The sequence below is a fragment of the Sciurus vulgaris genome, assembly GCF_902686455.1.
Source record: "Sciurus vulgaris genome assembly, chromosome: 16".
NCBI lineage: Eukaryota > Metazoa > Chordata > Mammalia > Rodentia > Sciuridae > Sciurus > Sciurus vulgaris.
Genome location: NC_136477.1, coordinates 6,066,813 through 6,086,650, shown reverse-complemented (window position 1 = coordinate 6,086,650; position 19,838 = coordinate 6,066,813).

Sequence of the window (19,838 nt, the reverse complement as noted above, 5' to 3'; positions counted from 1 at the left end):
CCTCTCAGACTGCAGTCTCCTTCTCCCAGCTTGCATCAAGGAAAACGATCAGTTATTTTCTAACCTGATGGACTTCTCTGATTTGCTTCTCAGGAACTGCAGTGCTGTGTTTTAGAGAGAACAAAACATACTTGAAGAAGGCCATTGGAGGCACCTGCTGTGAGTAAACTTTATTAAAGACTCTGGTCCTCCTGGGGCCTGAGCTGGCCCCGGATTTTATCCTAAAATCTGCTGCTTGGAATGTGCTCTCTGACACAGCCGTGACACAATCACCCTGACTGATTGTTCCTTAAGCACCTAATGTGTGCCAGCCACTGTGCTGGGGCCGCGTTGGTGGGATGACCCTGTCCTCTACCTCACAGTCTTTTTTTTTCTTTTTTCTTTTTCTTTCTTTCTTTCTTTTCTTTTTTTTTTTTTTTCTTTCTTTTTCTTTTTTTTTTTTTTTTTGTATCTGGGATTGAATCCAGGGGCTCTTAACCACTGAACCACATCATCAGCCCTTTTTATATTTTATTTAAAAACAGGCTCTCGCTAAGTTGCTGAGCCTGGCTTTGAACTCACCATCTTCCTGTAGCTACCCAAGCTACTGGAATCACAGATGTGCACCACTGCACTCAGCCCTGCTCCCCAGTCTTGACCTCAAGCTACTCTAGTAGAAGTAAATGGCATGAGAAATGTGTCCTGGGGACTGGAATCTATCATCAGAAAAGAAAGCAGAGGAGGCGATGCTTTTGTTGCCAGTCTATGAGAAGCTGAATGGAGACAAATTCCTGCCTTTGGGAGATTTCTGCCTGGGGTAGGATGTGGTCTCTTGAACAGTGTCTTTCCACCTCTAGTTGTAGGGCCTTCTAGTGGGTAGGATAGGAGGAGAGAAGGTGATCTGTCTGTGCAGGAGCAGCAAACATCTACTCTGCACTTAATATCCTCCAGGTATTGTTTCTAAGTGATTATATATTCATTTAATCCCAGAAACAACTCTACTTGAAACAGATACTGTGATTATTCTATTTTATAGATAACAAGAAGATGAAAGAAAGGTTGCACACTTATCCAAGTCCACACAATTATCTAGACTTAGGTAAGATTTGAAACCAGCCTGACAGAGAGCTGTATTCTTAGCAGACAAGCTATCCTGCCTTTAATAATCACTTCCTGATATTTGCAACCTCATGGAATTCCTTGTGTATTATAACCACTAGGATACTGCAGAAATGATGAGAGGTGTGATTTTTTTTTTTTTTTTTTGGTTTGGTACCAGGGATTGAACCCAAGGGCACTCAACCTCTGAGCCAGGTCCTCGCCCTTTTTATGTTTTATTTTGAGACAGGGTCTCGCTAAGCTGTTTAGGGCCTCACTAAGTTGCTGAGGCTGGATTTGAACTTGTGATCCTCCTGCCTCAGCCTCCTGAGCCACCACAACTATAGGCATGCACCACTGCACCCAGTGGGACATGAGACTTCTGAAGTTAGGCCAGAAAATATCCTATGATTTCTACTTTGTTCTTGGATTACTTTCTCTGGGGAGAGGTAGTCGCCATGTTGTGAGGACACTCAAGCAGTCCTTTGGAGCTATCCATGCAGGGAGGAGACTGAGGTTTACATCTGACAACCAACAACTTGCCAGTCATGTGAGTGAACAGTATTGGAAGTAGTCCTCCAGCACCAATGAAACTTGTGAATGACCACAGTCTCACCTGATATCCATCAGCAGCCACATGAGACCCCAAGCCAGAAGCACTCAGATAAGCTACTCACAAACTCTTGAACCACGGAAATCATGATATAATAAATACTATTGTTATTATTATTTTGGGGGGTTCTGGAGTTGGAAATCAGAACCTTGCACATGCCAGGTAAGTACTCTACCACTGAGCTACACCCACAGTCCCCTGTTCTACCTCTTAAAGGTCCACAGGGACTCCCATTACCATAACCCTGGGGGCCAGGTCTTTATCTATGGACCTTTGGGGAACACTCATCCAAACCAAAGTACCATATAATTCTGGGGACCAAGAAGTCTTACAATCAGTCATCTGCAAACTGCAAAGTCAGGAAAGCAGGTGGTATAATTCCAATTTGTCCAAATAAGTCCAATTTGGAAGGCCTAAGAATAAGGAGCCAAAATGACTGAGGACAAGAGAAGATGAATGTCCCAGATGACAGAGAGAGAGAGAGAGAGAGAAAGAGAGAGAGAGAGAGAGAGAAGAGAGAGAGAGAATAAATTTACCCTTTCTCCATCTTTTTGTTCTATGTGGCCCTCTAAACACCCTCCATACCCAGAAATAAAATTATACCAACTATCTGGGCATCCCTTAGCCCAGTCAGGCCGATATGTCAAATTAACCCTCACAGACCCCACCGCCACCACCACCAACACCATCAGGCAAGGATTTGGGGTTGCAAGGCACGCTGCTATGGTTTGGATGTGGTTGGAGTGCGTCCTCCAGAGATTCAGTGTGGGAAACTTCATCCCTGATGTGATGATGTTGAGACAGCTGAACCTTGAAGAGGCGGGGCCTTATGGAAGGTGGATAGGTCAAGGACCTCAGAAAGGATTAACATAGTTCTTACAGGACCCCAGGTAGTTCACATGAGAGCAAGTTATAGAACCCCTGTCTCCTGCATCCCCTGGCTTTCTTTCTGTCCTGTGACCTCTCCCTTTCACATGTGCTCCTGCCATGAAGCTGTGATTACAGGTATGTGCCGCCTCGCCTGGCTCCCTGTGCCTTTTTAAGGCCACGTAGTGTTCCAACGTGTATATAAATGACCATGCCCAGTCAAACACACATTTGTATATACAGAAATACACATATACAACATACATACATATATGTAGAGATATGTTAATACATACACAGAGATGAGTATATGTAATACATGCAAACACATATATATGGACAGAAGCACATTTATATACAGACACAATACATGCAGATAGGTGTGTATAAATCACACATATATAGGGACATATGTATTATACACACATTTATGTGGAGTCATATATGCAGAGAAACACAAATATATATAATGTGCATACATATGTAATACACGCATGCACAGATTATATATGTGCCATACGTATTTACATGTATATCTGACACACGTGGGAAGAGAGAAAATACACACTGACATGTTATTATATTCTGAACACTTGTGGATGTGTTGCACACAGAATGTGTGCCTTTTGCCCTTTACTAAGACCAGGGACACTCTTACATAACCATAGTACAGCCAGAAGCTTCAGGAAATGTAACCCTGACCTAGTGCTGTTATCTAATCTACAGTCCATATTCCAGTTTCATCCATGTCCAATCAAGTCCTTTAACAGCTGGGTTTTTCCCTTCAGGATCCCATCCAGGGATCACAGGTTGCATTTTGTTGTCATGTCCCTTTGGTTCTCCTTTGTCCTTCAGGACACTGACGTTTCTGAAATGTACACACCAGCTATTTGTAGAATATCCCTCACTGTGCATTTGTCTGGTGTTGCCTAGAAGGTTCCCATAATGCATTTCTGGCTGTGATATTGTGTCCTTCTTAGTGCCTGATATCAAAAGGCACATGATGTTCCTTTGCCCCTTATTAGAATCATTAATTTTGATTCTTTTATCCACATAATTTGAATCCAGGATGACCAGTGCTGTTATGAGGGAAACACACTAAAAAAGGAATTGATCTCATCAGGTAAGGCTTTCTGGAGCAAGGCCCCAAGTCTGAGGGTCTCCTAAGAGGTATCCAGACAAAGAACTTAGGGAACAGGTAACCCAGGTCTAGGAAGAGTGTAAAAACTATACTCTGGCCTGGAATGGTGGCACATGCCTGTAATCCCATTGACTTGGGCGGCTGAATCAGGAGGATCTCAAGTTCAAAACCGGCCTGGCAACTTAATGAGACCCTGTCTAAAGCTGGATGTGGTGGCGCACACCTGTAATCCCAGCAGCTCGGGAGGCTGAGGCAGGAAGATTGCAAATTCAAAATCAGCCTCAGAAACTTAGTGAGGTCCTAAGCAACTTAGGGAGACCCTCTCTTAAAATAAAAAATATAAAAGGCCTGGGGACGTAGCTCAGTGGTTAAGCGCCCCTGGGTTTGATCCCAGTTACCAAAAGTAAATAAATAAATAGGTAAATAAATAAAATAAAAATAAAAAGGGCTGGGGAGAGTGGGAGAAAATCTTTTCCACACACACTTCAGATAGAGCACTTAAATCCAAAATTTATAAAGAACTTACAAAACTTTACACCAAAAATACAAAGAACCCAATCAATAAATGGGCCAAAGAACTGGACAGACACTTTACAAAAGAAGATATACAGGCAATTAATAAATATATGAAAAAGTGTCCAACATCTCTAGTAATTAGAGAAATGCCAATTAAAACAACTCTAAGATTTCAAATTACTCCAATTAGAATGGCTATTATCAAGAACACAAACAATGATAGATGTTGATGTGTGGATGTGGGGAAAAAGGCACACTTTCACATTGCTGATGGAGTTGCAAATTGGTACAGCCACTGTGGAAAGCAGTGTGGAGATTCCTCAGAAAACTTGGAATGGACCCACCTTTTGACCCAATTATCTCACTCCTTGGTTTATACCCAGTAACACAGCCACATCAATGTTTATAGCAGCTCAGTTCACAATAGCTAGATTGTGGAACCAACCTAGATGCCCTTCAACAGATGAATGGATAAAGAAACTGTGATATATATATATATATATATATATATATATATATATATGAATATTATTCAGCCATAAAGAATAATAATATTATGGCATTTGCAAATAAATGGATGGAACTGGAGAATATCATGCTAAGTGAAATAAGCCAATCCCAAAAAAACCAAAGGCCAAATGTTTTCCCTGATAAGTGGAGAATGATATATAATGGGGGTGTGGGTGTGGGGAGTGAGAGAAGAATGGAGGAACTTTCGATTGTGTAGAAGGAAGTGAGAGGGAGGGGGGGTATGAAAGATGGTGCAATGAGACAGACATCATTGCCCTATGTATATGTATTATTGCACAAATAGTATGAGTCTGCATCGTGCACAACCATGGAGACGAAATGATGTACCCCATTTGTTTACAGTGAATCAAGGTGCAGTCTGTAAAAAATTTAAAAATAAATAAATAATTTTTAAAAAAAGGGGGCTGGGGGTGTAACTCAGTGGTACAGTACCAGGGGTGAGGGTGAGGGGGAATGAACTCTGGCCTGACACACCTGCCAAATTCTTTCAAAGGAGCTGGTAAGATCATTGGGGGTATTTATTCAAACAGTCTGCCCAGGAAATGGCCTTCACTGTCCCTGGCAACTCACCATGGTATTTCCTGCTGCCCTCTACTCACATCCAGGTCACCAGGAAAGGTCAGCCCTAGGGGAGACAGCCCAGAGGCTCAAGGCAGAAAAGATGACTCAGAACCTGAGCTGGGGACTCAGAAAGGAATGGAGCAGCTTCAGCTCTCTGCCCCATCAGTGTCCTGACCCATACGTCCTCCCAGTCTGGAAACTTGTACACCACAGGCAAACAGCACTAGGTCACTAAGGAAATAATGATAACTATAGTAGTGAACGTTGACACCAGCAGACACTTGCACAATCCATTTGTATCATCCTCAGATCAGCTCTGGAAAAGAGAGAGGTCCTTCCCTTTTTGTAAAGAGAAAGTAAGCATCTGAGATGTTCAGGCATTGGGCCAAGGTCTTAGTTTTCTAGGGTCAAGGTTTGAACCAAGTTCCAAACCACCAAATCTTTTTTAAAGCTTGTTGTTGTTTTGTGATTGACAGTTTTGCATGGGTAATACATTTGCATATCTCCAAACCCCCAGACTCTAAAAGGCATAGAAAGAGAAGCTGCCTTACCCGAATCATATGTCCACATTCAAGAATACATATGTGGGTGTATATACAGGAGATTGAACCCGGGGCACTTTACCACTGAGCTACACCCCCAGTTCTTTTTATTTTTTGTTTCGAGACGGTGTCTTTCTAAATTCATTGTGGCCATGAACTTGTGATCCTCCTGTCTCAGCCTCCTGAGTCACTGGGATTACAGACATGATTCATGGTGCCCAATTTCAAGAAAATGTTATTCATAATCACTGCAAGGGTTTTTTTTTTTTTTTTATGTTTTGTTTTGTATGTGCCATCATTTTCAGTTTCAAAATAGTGGGAAGGACTGGGCTCAGGGGTGCACACTTGAAACCTCAGTGTCTTGTGAGCCGAAGCAGGAAGATGGCAAGTTCAAAAGCCAGCCTCAGCAACCCAGTGAGGCCCTAAGCAACGTAATGAAACTCTATCTCAAAATAAAAACTAAAATGGGCTGGGGATCTGGCTCAGCCTGGGCAACTTGGTGGGACGCTGCCTCAAAATAAAAAATGAAAAGGGCTAGGAGTATATAGCTCAGTGGTGGTAGATCATCCCTGGGCCCAAGCCCCAGTACGACTAAAAGGAAAGAAAATTTCTCTATTCACCTTGAGTGTGTTTAGAGAGTTATCAGCATTGTTTCCCAATTTTACATGGATTATGGAATATCGTGCTCACTGTTCCTTTGCATTGGGGTGGTGGAAGTGGATCCCAGGGCCTTGTGTCTGCCAGAGGTTCCCGACCTCTGAGCTACACTCAGTCACACAAGCACTGTTTTTTGTCTCTTCACTTCACATCAATATCAGAGCTCTTTTCAAATCAGCCTGTCACAGTGCCTTTGGTGGTGATTATTTTTCTTTCTTTTTCTGTGGTGCTGGGGATGGAACCCAGTGCCCTGTACATGCTAGGCAAGCGCTCTGCCACCCGTGTCCTCGTTTTTTGATAGAGGTACACTACCCGTTTCATGTTTGTCCTATATTTTATTCTCCCAGTTCCCGTCAGGGGCCACTTGCTTTGTTCCTAATCTTTTCCTCCTAGACACCAGGCCGTAAGGAACACTCTTGCAGGCTGTCATTTGACACGTGTCATTGGACTATACCTGTACAGTAAGTTCCCCAAAGTGGAATCACTAGGTCAGAGGGAACACATGTTTGTAAGTCGGGTGAATGTTACCAAATTGCTTTCCATGGGAGTTGGCCATCATACCAGCAATGTGAGTCTTGGCTGATGTCCCCTCACTGTTGCCAACAAATTGTTTTCTTAAACTTTTGGATTCTTTATGATTATTATTTTCTTTTTTGTTATTTAAACTTTTGAATTCTTGCCAATCTGATAGGCGGAAAATGACATCTCACCTACTTCTAATTTTCATCAAAGTATAAGATTACCTTTCCAAATGTTTAATGACCATTAATGCTTCTTTTGTTTGATTTATATTGGTATTTTTTTTCTCTTGCGGTGCTGGGGATGGAACCCAGGGCCTCCGGCATGCTGGGTAAGTGCTCCACCACCGAGCCATCTCCCCAGCCCTGGTGTGTTCTTTTCCTTATCCATGCCTCGAATCTCATCTCATTATGAGGTGATTTAACTCTTTTTTTTGTTTTGTTTTTCTGTTGTGATTTAACTCTTTGTGACATGAACTGCAAACATTTTCTCTTTCAGTTTGTCCTTTGTCCTCTGACTTTGATTTTTTTTTTTTTTTTTTTTTTTTTTTTGGCAAGTGACTTTATCAAAGTTTTCTTTCCTTTTTTATTTTTTTATTTTATTTTATTTTTTGTTGTTGTTGTTTTTTGGTACTGGGGATTGAACCCAGAGGTGCTGAACCATTGAGTCACATCCACAGCCCTTTTTATTTTTATTTTATTTTTTACTTTGAGACAGGGTCTCACAAAGTTGCTTCAGGCCTCACGAAGTTGCTGAGGCTGGCTTTGAACTTGTGATCCTCCTGCCTCAGCCTCCAGAGCCACTGGGATGACAGGCATGTGCCACCGCGCCCAATCCTTTCTTTCTTTTCTCTCAGTTTTTCCCCTTTTCTTTTGGTGCCAGGGATGTCTCAGTCCTTGTGCGTGCTGGACTACTGGGCTTTTCCTCAGCCCAATCAAACTGAGAGCAGGTGATAGAAATGTGTTAGGCAGACAGGGTTAACGGCCTTCCCACCCAGGACTGTACAAATGGAGTGGACCTTGGAGCCTGAAGGTATTCATCAGAACCCCGAGCGAGTCGCTGAAACAAAGGGTCAAGAGATCAACAGCCTGACTGGACGGGGTTACCTGGACACCCCAGGTGCCTGGTGTGACTGGACTCAAAGGCTCACTTTCTTAAAGTCTCCAGTCAGTGGTCTTCCAGGCTGCCCGCCTCCCTGCTGACCTCACCATGCCGACCCCTTGGCAACAGCCACTACCAGCCGCCCTCTTTGGGACCCCACCTGCTGCTGGAGCTCTGCTTTCTACCACTTTAGTAAATCCTGTTACTTCACCCTGCTCTCACCCTTGGTGTCCATGGATCTGGCTCTTCAAACTTATGAGACAAGGAGCCTACAAATCCTCACATTTCAGAATCACAACAAACTCTTTTTTTTTTTTTTTTTTTGGTACTGGGATTACACCCAGGGGCACTTAGCCACTGAGCCACATCTCTAACCTTTTTTATATTTTATTTAGAGACAGGATCTTGCTATATTGCTTAGGCCTACACTAAACAGCTAAGGCTGACCTTGAACTCTGGATCATCCTGTGTAGCCTTCCCAGTCGCTGGGATTACAGGCATGTGCCACCCACCGCAACAGCAAATCACGACATCTTAAGGAACCAGCTACAGTACCTCTGTAGCCAATGACTTGTGTTAATGACACTCTTAAAACAACCTAAATGTTCTAAATGTTAGGGGATGCAACGTACTTTGATATTGGACCTGGGAAAATACACGGGGTGTGTTTAACAAGAATTCCAGAAACCAAACTGTGTAGCCAGTGACATTCCAATTTATTTATTATTATTTTTTGCATTGCTGGGGATTGAACCCAGGGCCTTGTACTTGCGAGGCAAGCACCCTGCCATCTGGGCTATCTCCCCAGCCCCAGACGTTCCAATTTTTAAATCATGTTTATGAGAAAAGAGACTGGTGAGAGACACACAAATGGGTGAAAAATCTCATGTACTGTTTTCCTGGACACATCCTGTGTTCGATGGGATGTCGCACCTGTAGTTCCGGCTACTCTGGAGGCTGCAGAAAGAAAACAGTTTGAGCCCAGGAATTCTAGGCCAACCAGGGCAACAAAAGCGAGACAGTCCCCAACTCAAAATAAAATAAAATAAAATTATTGAACAAGTATACGTAATTATTATATTTCCATTTAAGGAGGGGGAATGATATTTATCAAAGCTCCATCAAAAAAAAAGATGCAGCCAGCCATTATATATTACATGACTTTTTTTTTTTTTTTTTTTTTTTGGTACTGGGGATTGAACTCAGGGGCACTCAACCACTGAGACACATCCCCAGCCCTATTTTGTATTTTATTTAGAGACAGGGTCTCACTGAGTTGCTTAGCACCTCGCCATTGCGGAGGCTGGCTTTGAACTTGCGATCCTCCTGCCTCAGCCTCCCGAGCTGCTGGGATTTTACAGGCATTCGCCACCATGTCCAGCCATTTCATAACTCTTAATTAAAAACAAACCATTAGTAATGAAGTTGCCCTGCTGAAAAACAAACTTGAATCTGAAAGAATATTTATAATGCCCAATGTCCAAAATATGTCCATAACTGTCTGTGGGTCAAATGTGGCTGTCGTGTAGCACTTGAAACATGTCCAGTTCAAATTTTGATATGCTATAAATGTAAAATAAGTATCACACTTTATCAGGCCAGGAAAACTTGTTTTAAAAAACAATTAGATTAATTGTTAAAATATTAGACTAATTAAAAAATATCTATCTCATGTTTTTTAAAAGCATTTTTAAGATGTTGGTAGACCTTTATTTTATTCATTTATTCACATGTGGTGCTGAGGATTGGACCCAGTGCCTCATACATGCTAGGCAAGTGCTGTAACCACTGAGTCACAACCCTAGCCCCTGATCTCATGTTTAAATGATCAAATTTAGGGTATGGTGGATTAAAATGAAATGATGGCAATTAATTTCATTTTTTTTTTGTCTTTTTAAATCAAAGGGACTACTAGAAAATTTTTATACACATGGCTCTATTTGTGGCTCAGATCATATTGTTACTGGACACTGATCTCGAATTATGTGCCATGATTTAGGAGGTACAGTAGACAGGGTGTTGCAGGTCTGGGGCCTCCTGGAAACTAAGACAGCATGACGATTTCCCCTTTTAAGCCCTGATTCTTGTGATCGATTCAGGAAGATTTCATCCGTGTCACTCAGAGTTAACAGGCATGAGTTTATTAGGACCAATAGGAAAGGGGAAAGGGGCTACTCTCAAGGGAGAGAGCGGGTCCTCTCCGAAGAGGGACAGCATACCTTTCCTGTTGTCCAGTTTTATTGGGGGTCTCAGGGAAGATTCCAGAGAGTCCTTTATGTTGCTACTGGGGATTGAACCCAGGGGCACTTAACCACTAAGCCATATCACCAGTCCTTTTAATTTTTAAGACAGGGTTTTGCTAAATTGTTTAGGTTCTCACTAAGTTGGTGATGCTGGCTTTGAACTCTCAATCCTCCTGCCTCAGCCTCCCAAGCCATGGGGATTACAGGCATGCACCACTGTGCCCAGCTCAACCATAGTATCCAGGGAAAAACCATGTGTCTACACTGCACGTGTGTAGAGTTTTCCCGGTCATTATTCCCTGAACAACACAGTGTAACAACTATTTCCATAACATTGACATTGTATCAGATATTATAAATCATCTGGAGGTGATTTAAAATCTATAGGAGGCTCTATGCACACACTCTGCCATTGCATGTAAGAGACTTGAGCTTCTGAGGATTTCCCATATCAAAGCAGGGACGGGGGTCCTAGAACCAGTCTTCCAGGAGAGGTGACTGTATGCAGAGATTGGGCCTCTGTGAAATTTAAATGAGGCCAAAGGGTAGGGTCCTAATCTGAGAGGATTAGTGACCTTATAAGAAGAGACCCCAGGGTTGGGGAGGTAGCTCAGCGGTAGAGCCTTTGCCTAGTGTGCATGAGGCCCTAGGTTTGATCCCCAACAAAAACAAAACAAAACAAAGATCTTTCTCTTTCTCTGGGCCAGCACCCAGAAAGGTCATGTGAAGACACAGAGAGGACGTGGCCACCTGCCTGCTGAGAACAGAGAGCTCATCAAAAGGGAACCCTGCTGCTCTTAGAATTTCCAGAACTATGAAAAAATTAATTCCTGTTATCTAAGCCGTGGTGTTTTTATCACGGCAGCCTTAGCAGACTAGCACAATAACAAAGTAAATTATAATACTGACAAGACAGTTGAAAATGTGAACATTTACTGAATAAGTATTGTTTTAAAATATATTTATGCTATTATGAATTTTTTTTTGTGCATGGTACTGGGGATGTGACCGAGTGCACTCTACTCCTGAGCTACATCTCCAGTCCTTTTTATTTGTTTATTTAAGTGGTACTGAGGATTTAACCCGGGGTGCTCTACCATTGAGCTACACCCCTAGCCCTTTTCTATTTTTATTTTGAGACACAATCTCACTAACTTACCCAGGATGGCCTCACCCTTGCCATCCTCCTGCCTCAGCCTCCCCTGTTGCTGGGATTACAGGTGTGTACCATGGCATCTGGCACAAAATTGAGTTGGTTGTTGTTGAAGCTAAGAAATGGACACGTAATGTTTATTTTAAAAATCTCTCTACTGTGGTTTTTCATTGTGGCAAAATATACATAATATAAAATTGAGCATTTAAGGATTCTTAAGTGTACTGCTTAGTAGTGGTAAGTAAACTTCTCTACTTTTTGTTGTTAAAAATTATCCAAAGTAAAAACTTTGGTTTATACAAATGACAAAGAGCAAACAAAGTAAAATCTTGGTAGAGGTAATATTAGGTTTCTAGGAGTGATTAGGTTCTTAGGGCAGGGATTTTTAACTTCTTCAGAATCTCCTAATTTTATATAGTGAATACTATTCTTTTTAGAAATTTATAAGTTATTTTTATGACAATAAGAAAAAGCAAGATATGACTTTTTGCTGTTTTTTTCCTTGAAGGAAAATTCCTTCTTACAAGTGTTCCTACGGTCCTCTGGTCCCCGTGATATAATAGGGACAGACGCGCCCCCTGGTGGCAAATCTGACGACAGCTGTGGAGGTGGCGCACTTTCGGGCTGTTCCCAGGCTGCAGGAAGGACCCGCGCCACCTGTGGGCGGCAGGTGCACCGGAGGACAGCCTTGGGGAAGATGAATCTATGCGTCCAGAGATTCTGAGGCAGAGTCAAGTGGGGGATGGAAACAATGATTAGCAAGTTCCTTCTTCAAACCCATATTTCCTCCTCCTTTCCGGCTGTCTCAGTTTTAACAGCAATGCCTTCATTCATTCATTCATGCATTCATTCATGCATTCATTCATTCATTCAACAGTGATGAAACACCTTCCCTGTGCCACCAGGCCCTGTTTCAAGCACCGGGGAGACGAAGGTCTTTACCCTAACGGAGCTGACAGGTTAGTGCATAGAAAAAACAATAGACAAGATACGTTAGGGAAATGTGCAGTGTGTTACATAGTGACGAACAGTAAGGAGGGAGATATGAATGGGAGAAGGGATGAGTGCAATTTTAAGTAGAGTGACCAGATCCCAGTGAGAAGAGGGCATTTGAGCAGGGAGGTGACAGTGTGAAAGTTCAAGAATATTCCCGGATTTGAAACTTGCCAGTGCAAAGATCCTCAGGCAGATACATGTGTGACTGCTGGAGAAGAAGCAAGGAGACCTGAGTGACTGAGGCACAGAGTGAAGAGTAGAGAGGGGAGAGAGAAGGCAGGGAGGTGATAGGGGCAGATTCTTACAAGCCACTAGAGGGACTTAGGCTTTGACTAATGGTGGGAGCCATGGAAAATATGACAAGGCACAGATGAGAAGAGACTCCCTCTGACTGATGTGTGGGGGTGAAACATGGGATCCAGGTGATGAGGGAGGAGACTTCACTGGTGCAGACAGGCAATGAGGGGGCTGGACCCAGGTGCGGGCCACCGCGGTGGTGAGAATGGTGAATAGATTTTTAAGATGGAGCCCATGAGATTTGCGGTGTATTTGACCATACGGGAAAGAGAAAGAGAGGACTCGGAGTGATCCTGGTCCTGTTGGCCTGGACGGCTGGAAGGACAGAGTTGCTATGAACAGAGAAAGGCAGAGGGAGGGTCAGGTTTGGTGCGCCTCCAGGGCATTGAGTGCTGTTCTCCGATGCTTGGGGGCACAGGAAACCCCCACGCAGGCTTCTGCGTGGGGAATGAGATCAATTATTCAAAGCTGGGAGCAGCTGGAGTGAGGAAGCTGGAGTGAGGTGCATGTTCGGATGATATGGTCTCTCATCACTGGAGGTGGAGACAGGCAGGAACTCCAGCCATCCGGGGGGTGAGACTAACAGAATATGGACCAACTGGATTGGGAGCCTGGGGAGGCGGGCAGAGCCAGGCTGCTGCTGTGGATAGAGATGCCCTTTGAAGCACCAACATCGGCCCTCAGGCTGGGGGCGTGCAGGTGGAGAGGCAGGCGTGGCCTCTCTGGGGCAGCCGGGCATTCCAGACATGGGTGTGGGGGGTGCTCTGGAGTTTCCAGGAGGTCCTTGAAATGGTGAAGGGGCTGAGAGTGGCTTCCAAGGGCTTCCCAGGCAGTCTGGAGTAGCCAGCAGCCTTCTCCTCCTTCCCTCTTTTCCATTCTGACTCAAGCCTCAGCCGGGGACAGAGAAGGGTCTCATTTTCTACCATGAATGTGGTGTTAGGAACCCAGTAGCAGGGTAAAAGACATAATTTAAAAAGATGACGACCCCTCTTCTCCTCACCGGGGAAATCTCCTTCTCTCTGTCCCATGTCTCCAAAGGGGTGAGCACGATCTTGCAGGGCCCACCAGAAATCTCTGTTGCGCAGAGCTCAAATTCACCTTGGATTCCTCTTGGTCAGTGAACAGGTTTTTCTTTTCTTTTGTAGTGCTGGGAGTCCAAGGGGCCTTGCCCATGCTAAGGAGGCAACAAGGGTTTTGTTTTGTTCTCGGATGGTGCCAGAGAGCAAAGAAAATTTTCCCAAGATTATTAGAGTGGCTTCAATAGGTACCAACCTGAAGAGTGTCCCATTGACTTGATAAGGGCATCAGCAAGGGTGACTCCAATGGATTGAAGCACAAGGTGTTTAAATTCATAAGTTCATGATGATTAAAAACCAACCAAGAACACCTGTAATCCCAGCAGCATGGGAGACTGAAGCAGGAGGATTGCAAGTTCAAAATCAGCCTCAGTAATTTATTGAGGCCCTGTCTTAAAATAAAAAATAAAAAGGGCTGGGGATGTGGTTCATTGGTTAAGTACCCCTGGGTTCAATCCCTGGTACAAATAAAATAAAATGAAATAAATAAGATAAAATAAAAATACAACCTAATTCAGCCAGGCAAGGTGATGCAGGCCTGTAAGCCCAGTGACTTGGAAGGTTGAGGTGGTGAATGGCAAGATCAAGACCAGCCTGGGCAATTCAATGAATCCTGTCTCAAAATAAATAAAAAAATGGGCTAAAGGTATAGCTCAGTGATTGAGTGCCCCTGAATTTCATCCCCAGTAAAAACAGAAAAACAAACAAAACAAAACCACCTAACTCACCACCTTCAGAGGAGGATGGGGATCCATTCAATACTATAGTTCCCCTTTGTCTGAGAGGACTATGTTCCAAGACCCCAGGTGATGCCTGAAACAGAAGATGGTGCCAAACCTGCTTTATGTTATGTTTTTTTTTCTCATACATACAAACCTCTGATAAAGTTCAATTTATAATTTGAGTACAGTAAGAGATCGACAATAACAATAGAATAATTATAATAATACACTATAAAAATTGCAACTCTCCCTACTCTTGCAGTTTGGTTTCCATATTAAGTAAAATAAGAATTATTTGGACACAAGATCTGTGCTACCACAACAATCAATCTGATAACCTTGGCAGCTACTGAGTGACAAAGGGGCAGGTAGTGTATAGAACATGGATACACTGGACAAAGAGATGATCACAACCCAAGCAGAACAGAGTGAGATGGCATGAGATTTCATCACGCTACTCAGAACAGTGCACAACTTAAACTTTATAAATCATTTACTTCTGGAATTCTCCATTTAATATTTTTGGATTGTGGTTGACTATAGTTAACCAAAACCATGGAAATTAAGTCCATGGATAAAGGGGTACGGACTACAATGTTTTGAAAACAAGTATAAAAAGGGAAAGAATCAAACTCTTAGCTTTCCCCTGTGAAGCTACCATGAAGTAATCAAATAGTACATAAGGGAATCATACTGTAAAGAAAGAATTCGTGCTGATAAATGAGGAAGAAATGCAAAAGAGCTCATACTCTTGCAACTCCTAATGAGTTACTCCTCGATGGCTGTTAGCCTCAAGAAAGAAGAGAGTCAAACATCCAGAGCCTGCAGAATGTACACCAGACACATGTGGTTATACCAAAGGGATCAAATCGGTCTCATCCCAGTTCTGCTAGCAACTGCCAATTCATAGGGCAAAGAGGAGAATGCTGACTACTTGCATTGTGGGTGGAGCATCAACAACATCTGGGCCATGGACAAGCAGTCAGAGTTGTGCAAACCATTTATTATAAGGTCAGCATGGGATGGAGGAGAATCTGTTAGTGCAATGAGACTAGGGGCCAGATGTAGCTCAGTGGTAGACTGCTTGCCTAGCCTAAGCAAGGTCCTGGGTTGGATCCCCAGTGGGAGAGTGGGAGAAAAAAAAAAAAAAAAAAAAGAGTCACGACATTGGTTAGCCTGGGTCATGAGGGGGATGCACGCCCATGGAGGGTTTCTGGAATAGCTGGCACAGTGCTAAGTGTCCACCTGGGTGTGATTTATAACGATGCTTACCTTAAAAATTCTAACTTAGCACCAGATAATTCTTGGTTGTGGGAGCAGCCCTGTGCATTGAGGGATGTTTAGTTGCATCCCTGGGTTCTACCCTTTCCCCAGGCGTGACAATCAATCAATCATGCCTCTAGAGCTGCGGGTGTAGCTCAATAGTAGAGGATCTAACATGGGTGAGGCCCTGGGGTCCATCCCCAGCATCCCAGGGTGTGGAGGGGACACACAAAAGCAAAAAGAAATGAACAAATAACCCTCTAGATGTTGCCACATGTCCCTTAAGGGAAAAATCACCCCTGTTGAGAACTTCTCCTTAGAGTAACTCCTTGAGCTATACATTTGATTTATCTAATTTCCCAGATCTGGCTCTGTGTGTGTGTTCATTTTATTTAAAATTATTGTTATTATTATTATTATTATTATTTGGTGTCAAGGACTGATTGAACCCAGGGCCTTGCACATGCTAAGCAAGTGCTCGATTTTGCAACAAGAATGTTTTTTTTAAATTCCAATGGAATTTTCATGGAGACATGCGACAGAATTGTCTGGTTTATCCAATAACAAAAATAGCTCAGAAATTCCGTAAAAAGAGGAGAACCAGATATTAAACTATATGTTGACCTATTATTGTGGTTTTACTAGAGTATCTGTAGTTAAAACAGAGGGGCCCTGGGACACACAGAAGTATCTTGGGAACATGAACACCTGCCTCCAGATGAACCGTAATCTATTAAAGTCTGAGTGCTGTAAAGCTGCCCTGCCCCCATCCACACGGACTCAGTCCAAGGTCTCCATGTGTGAACTCCATCCTTCTTCTTCTTTGCATGTGCCGTTTCTCCTCAAGCACCCTTCAAGTGTCACTCTGCAGGCTGCCTTCGAGAACCTTCTCCCTAAGTTCTATGTCCTTCTCCTACAGACTAACCACTGACACTCCTTAACATAAATCTTAGTATGAACCCTAGTTTGAAAGGTACAGGATGGTACAAATGGTATCCCCTCAGAAACCTGCACAGTGCCTGGCACACAGTAGGTACTCAACACATTTTAAATTAATAGGAAAAAATCAAAATAGCCATTTTAGATCATAATATACTCCCAAGGGTTTAAAAAGTTAAATGTAATTTAGAGAGTTATTTCAACAAGCATTTATGAAGCACCTACTGTGTGCCAGAGGCACTGAATAAAACCAATCAGTTCCCCTATTTCTGTGATGCTGATACTTTAAAGTAGAGGAGACAGATGGTAAGCAAACAAACAAATCATACACCTTTGTTTTTCATGTAGTGAAAATAGCTATTACAGCCAGGTGTAGTGGTAGCTATTACCTGTAAACCCAGCTACTCATCCCAGTTACTCTGGAGGCCAAGGCAGGAGGATTTTTAAATTCAAGGCTAGCCTCAGCAACTAGGGAGACCTTGTCTCAAAATTTAAAAAATAAAATAAATTTAAAAAGGACTGGGAATGTAGCTCAGAGGTAGAGTGTTCCTAGGTTCAATCCATAACTACCTGAAAGGGAAGTTCAGGAAGGGAAGAAGGGAGGGAGGGAGAGAGAGAGAGAGAGAGAGAGAGAGAGAGAGAGAGAGAGAGAGAGAGAGAGAGAGAGAGAGATTTGGGAGGGGCAACTTAGGCCTTTAGCGAGTGGGACAGAAACACACAAGTTGAGTCCTCAAAAACAGGGAAAGGTGGCCAAGAGAACTTGTGCAAGGAAGAATGTTTCAACGGTGGGACAGCATATGCAAAGGCCCTGCAGGGGCGAAGGATGGGGTGCCTCACACAGACACAGGGCACCAGTCATACAGATCCCACGGGTTTATTCTCCTCACAGTCCTCCTGTGGATACCCCTGGTTTCCTGGGCTGGGAGGAATTTAGCCGCCCTTAGGGCACAACTGCCCCCTCCTACAGCCCTCCAGCAGTCACTGCAGGCCCCACCCTCAGCCGCGCCCCACAGCCCCAGCCCTGCCCACACAGCCCATCCCGCCTCGCCATTGGATAGCTAGGAAGCCATGGGAGCTGGTTGGCTGGTGTGGCTGTCAATTAGGGTCAAGGCCTTGATAACCCGTCCCCGAGCTTCGAGGGGGCGGGCTCGGGTGCGGGCGAGGCCAGGGCTGCCGCTTCAGGTAAAGCGCCAGCTTGCGGGGACACCCTTGGGGTCCTGGAGGGGATCCGGGGACGCACTGAAGGGCAGGGCGCTGCACTTCTAGTCTCTCTGCAGGCTCGGCGTGCTGCGACGGGGTGGGCACTCTGTCCTCCCACCCGGACCCCTCCGACAAGTGGAGCCCCGGGTGGGTAGCGAGTCGAGCGGGTCGAGGGACTCTGGATTCAGGACATTGCCCACCACTCGTTCTTCAAGAGCCAGTTGCGGGGCTTGTTCGCCCCTAGTGCCCCACGCGACTCCGGGTTCTTTCCCAGAGTCGCTCCCGGACGGCTTGGGGACCTAGACCTAACCTCTGGCTCTGGGCTGGCTGCGGGTGGTGGCGGGGTGGAGTGGGGGGATGCGGAAACGGTGTTGGGGGGAGGGACCGACGGCCCCGGGACCCGCAGACAATGGGCGGCGGATGGGACCGCCCGGCGGCGTTTCCTGTAGGAAACTGCCCTTGTCTCTGCAAGGCCGACCTGACTTGCGGGTGATAGTGGGGGGGGGGGGGGGTGCTGCTGACCCGGGGACCCCCCTCTCCTGCGTCATCGGCCTCCACCCCCATCCCAGGGGTCTGGGAGTCCCGCCACGGCCTTCCAGGGTGCCACCCTCAGGGCCTCAGCCCGGGAGCTCTGGACCAGGACCCGCATTGCCTGCCGCCTCGGCTATCCCTCAGGTTTCGTGATCACAGCTCCGCATCTCGAAATAGTCTCAGGGGCGGGAGTGGGGGCGTGTGGCGTCAGCTCTGATGGCCTAATGAGGGGTCTCAGGCCGAGGATCCGGATCTAGCTGTGACAGCCAGGGCAGGGAGCGGAGGAGAGGGGAGGGCGGCTACTCGCGGTGCTCCAGGGAGACTGCGGGCTCTGGGGCACCGGGATTGTGGGCCTGCCCCTCCTCTCTCCCCTCGCCCCCAGTCAGAGACACAGGCAGGGACTGATGGGTGCAGGCTGGGAGGGCCTCGGCTCTTGGGGAGAGGAAGGGGTTCTTTCTAGAAGGCTGGCAAGTATAGTGGTCATATCAGGAGCAGAGGCGCAAGCCTGTAATCTCAATAACTGGGTAAACTGAGACAGGAGGATCCCAAGCTCGAGGCCAGCCTGGGCAACTTAGCAAGACTCTTTGTCTCAAAAACAAACAAACAAACAAACAAATAAAATAAAGGGCTGTGGCTGTAACTTAGTGGTAGAGCACTTGCCTAGCTATGTGCCTGGCCTGGTTCCACCCCCAGTACCACAGGGGGAAAGATAAGCTAATACCCATAAATTCCTTAGAATAAGAGCTGATCCATAATAGATGGAAAAGTGTTGTTATTGTTATTTACTGTCCTGGGGGTCCAACTGCTCCGCTGGTTCAGGTCTTAGGGATGACCACAGCTGTGTTCTCCATTCCAGATCCTCAGCTTGGGTGTGACCAGGTCACCGGAGGAGGGGGTTGACCTCATTCAGTCATACACCAGCTGTGTGAGAGGCAGGTCCAGACCCTAATCCAGGCTTTTTCCAAAACCTTTTTTTTCCCTGTTTCCTGAAAACAAGTTGTGAGAGGTACTGGCTGTCCTCAGTGATGACCTGCTGCCCTGCTGGCCTGCCCCTTCCACTGGTGCGAGGGGACAGGAAACAGCTGCCTGGGGATGGGAAGGAGCCCTTCCTGGTCTTGGAGTGGGAGGGAAATGTCAAGGACCAAGGCTGGACACAGGTGGGGAGTGGAAGGGGGTCCCCCAGCAGTCGATCAGGGTGATGAATCTGGCAGGTGTGCCAAGTGGCTGGCGGTGTTAGGCACATGGGTAGCCATCAGGAGTGCAAAGGCTGGAAAGGTGGATGGGAGGGTTGCT